Source organism: Elephantulus edwardii, unplaced genomic scaffold (assembly GCF_000299155.1).
Source record: "Elephantulus edwardii isolate Elephantulus edwardi_28Jun2011 unplaced genomic scaffold, EleEdw1.0 scaffold00391, whole genome shotgun sequence".
Classification (NCBI taxonomy): domain Eukaryota; kingdom Metazoa; phylum Chordata; class Mammalia; order Macroscelidea; family Macroscelididae; genus Elephantulus; species Elephantulus edwardii.
Genome location: NW_006400141.1, coordinates 154,336 through 158,323, shown reverse-complemented (window position 1 = coordinate 158,323; position 3,988 = coordinate 154,336). Strand labels below are relative to the sequence as shown.

At 41.0% G+C, this 3,988-nt stretch overlaps 1 pseudogene; it reads left to right on the top strand.

The window, feature by feature from the left end:
• Positions 1 to 1,188: 1,188 nt before the first annotated feature.
• LOC102857661 lies at positions 1,189 to 2,585 on the top strand (annotated as a pseudogene).
• Positions 2,586 to 3,988: the final 1,403 nt, after the last annotated feature.

Here is a 3,988-nt window from a genome sequence, read left to right as displayed (position 1 = left end):
CTCCATTTATCATGATGTCGCTTAATGCTCCAGTAACACAGATCTTTGTTGATATTGAAAGGTAATCCATACTAAAAGCTGTGATTTTTTTATTATCTGAAGCTAGAATCTCATGTCATCAAATTTCAAAAGCAACATTATGTCATCTTCATAATGCAGATTGTTGATGAGTCTTCTTCCAATCCTGATGCCATATTCTTCTTTGTATAGTCCCAGTTCTTGAATTATTTGATCAGCGTACAGATTGAGATGATTAAAGAGAAAGGATACAGCCCTGGAGCACACAATTCCTGATTTTAAATCATGCAGGATGCCTTTTTCTGTTCTACAACAGCTTCTCGAACTATGTAAGGTGTTGGGGTACTTTTAAAGATAAATAAACATTCCTTAATCCCATCACAGCCCTGATAGATGTAATGAAAATTTTCCCAGGAAATAAGAAGAATATAGTATCATCAAGAAAGAATTTCCAGGGTAAAGTATACCCCTTGGAGATAAGTTTCTGTCCCACAAATATCCTTCTTACTAACAAGGCACAGAAACATAAATTATTCATCTTCAAAGAATGTCAGGTCTACCTATAGATGCTGATAGAAAAACAAAGGCTTTTCCTCTGGGGAGGTTGGGGGTGGGGAGACAGAGGGAGAATGCTGTCATCCAGAAGTGAAGATCTAAATTTGGAGCTCTCGGAGTTGAGTAGTAATGAGTTGTGCCGCCAATACAAAGGAGCATGGTTTGGATAAACCATGAGGAAAAAGATGGGCAATGTCCTCTCATGTAATGAACTGTCTCTGAAAACCCACTAGAGGGATCAGTCCCCTGCAGCCCCCGCCGCCGGCCGCCCCTCAGGCAGCAGCTCCAGCGCCACCGCGGGCCGGGGGTGCTCCGGCGGGAGGAAGCGAGGCAGGCGGGCGGGTGGCTGCCTGAGCGCGGCAGAAGCGGCGCGGACAGAGGCGGGAGCTGCCAATCCGCTCTTCCCGGGCTCCCGCTGTGGCGTCTACATGGGGCCGGTCTGGGGCGTCCCTGCGCACTGAGAACCTTTACAGTGCTACACCAAGGGTAGAAGCCTGCTACTCAGTTGGATTTGAAATTTCAGAAGAATTGGCCATTGTGAGAAGCAGGAAACAATTTAAAATTCTGTCTCTTAGTTTTCCTTTTTATTTCATATTGGAAAAACATTGAGAAACCATGAACAGCTTTAGTAATGAAGAGTTTGACTGCCATTTCCTTGATGAAGGTTTTACTGCCAAGGATATTCTGGATCAAAAAATTAATGAAGTTTCCTCTTCAGATGATAAAGATGCCTTTTATGTTGCGGACCTTGGAGACATCCTGAAGAAGCATCTAAGATGGCTAAAAGCTCTTTCTCGGGTCACTCCCTTTTATGCAGTCAAATGTAATGATAGCAGAGCCGTAGTGAAGACCCTGGCTACCATCGGGACAGGATTTGACTGTGCTAGTAAGATTGAAATACAGCTGGTGCAGAGTCTTGGGATAATCTATGCAAATCCTTGTAAACAAGTATCTCAAGTATGATGCCAATAATGGAGTTCAGATGATGACTTTTGATAGTGAAGTAGAGCTGATGAAAGTTGCCAGGGCACATCCAAAGGCAAAGTTGGTTTTGCAGATTGCCACTGATGATTCCAAAGCAGTCTGTCGCCTTAGTGTTAAATTTGGTGCCACACTCAAAACCAGCAGGCTTCTTTTAGAAAGGGCTAAAGAACTCAACATTGATGTCATTGGTGTCAGCTTCCATGTGGGTAGTGGCTGTACCGACCCAGAGACCTTTGTGCAAGCAATATCTGATACCCGTTGTGTCTTTGACATGGGGGCTGAGGCTGGTGTTAGCATGTATCTGCTTGATATTGATGGTGGCTTTCCTGGATCTGAGGATGTGAAGCTTAAATTTGAAGAGATCACCAATGTAATCAATCCAGCATTGGACAAGTATTTTCCATCAGACTGTGGAGTAAAAATCATAGCTAAACCAGGCAGATACTATGTTGCATCAGCTTTCACTCTTGCTGTTAATATTATTGCCAAGAAACTTGTATTAAAAGAACAGACGGGCTCTGATGATGAAGATGAATTGAGTGAACAAACCTTTATGTATTATGTGAATGATGGGGTTTATGACTCATTTAACTGCATCCTTTACTATCATGCACATGTAAAGCCCCTGCTGCAAAAGAGACCCAAACCAGATGAGAAGTATTACTCATCTAGCATATGGGGACCAACATGTGATGGCTTGGATCGGATTGTTGAGCGCTGTAACCTGCCAGAAGTACATTGTGGGGGACTGGATGTTGTTTGAAAACATGGGTGCTTACACTGTTGCTGCTGCCTCTACTTTCAATGGGTTCCAGAGGCCAGGCTCTACTTTCAATGGGTTTCAGAGGCCGGCTATCTACTATGTGATGTCTGGGCCAACATGGCAACTCATGCAGCAAATCAAGAACCATGAGTATCCACTTGAAGTGGAGGAGCAGGATGTCAGCACTCTGCCCTTATCTTGTGCTTGGGAAAGTGGAATGAAACGGCATCCAACAAGTTGTGCTTCAGCTAGTATTAATGTGTAGATACCATCCTGGTAGCTGTTAACTGCAAGTTTAGCTTGAATTAAGGGATTTTGGGGGACCATTTAACTTAATTATTGTTAGTTTTGAAATTTTCTATAAGTATGGTGGGATGGAACACTATGGAAGACTAGGCGATGGGGTCACACTTAGTTCCTATGGAAACTATTTGAATATGTGTTTTATATACGCTTTTATTCATTTTCACACATGCTACTAAAGAATGCACCCAGCTGCTGAGCAATCATTTGTAGCTTGTCCAGGGGCAGAATGGGCCAAAAGTTAGTGTTGTCACCTGTTTTAAAAATAAAGTATCTTCACACACACACACAATCCACCCCACTAGAGGGTCAGTTATGCATTGGTCTCACTTGGTGATACACAACAACAGCAAACTATTTCCTTAGGGCTAAGCCAACAGAACTCTCTAAAGAAGCAGGAGTAGCATCCAATTCCTAAACAGCATGCCTGTGGAAACTCTACAGACTTGATAAATGTTCATAGTTGTAGAGGGGCTTCAAGCCTTTTGTTCATAAGGTTGTTAAGAGTCGTGCTCAACTCAAAGGAAAACAAGAACAACAACAACAACAACAAGCTAACACATCTCCCTACAACAACCTATACAGGAATGAATTTCTGTTTGTTAAAGACATCCACTTGTGGTAATTATGTTATAGGGCACTTTGTCAGACGAATATACTTCCTCGGTAACAGTTATGCTTTATTATAAGTGTCATTTTGAGTCTTATTTGGCTCAATGGTATTCTACAACACCAGTGACAATATGACCAAAAGAAATGAATGAATATATTCACCAAAAGTTATCTTCAATAAAATCTCTTGTTCTCTTATAATTACAATAGACAAAGATAGGAAACATATGAAATAAAACCAGTTGTAGATATAATACATATAAATATATTGTGGTATATCATAAAACAAGAATAAAAACAAATCAGTGAAAAATGCAACAGTATGCAAAAGTTAGAGACCAAAAAAAGGCCAATACCATATACAATGCCACAAAAATGAAATGGAAAAACAGATAAACCTACCTTAAAGTGAAAAAAATCAGAAAAGTAATAGTTTCTAGAATAGTATTCATAGTACAGAGCATGAGAAAAATTCTAGGATGAAATATATGCTATGCCTCAATTAGGCTGGTGATTACATTAGGGTATATTGTTGTTATGAGGTGCCATTGAGCTGATAATGACTCATAGTGACCTTACAAACAACATATAACATCTTCGCCTTTCCTTTGCCATCCTCACAATGTCTGCTATGCTCAACCTGTTGTTGCAGTCGTTCTCTCAGTTCATCCTGTTAAAAGTCTTCCGCTCTTTCTCTGATCCTCTATTTTTCTCCAAGGACTGCCAAGGTGTGTGAGACAAAGTTTCATCACC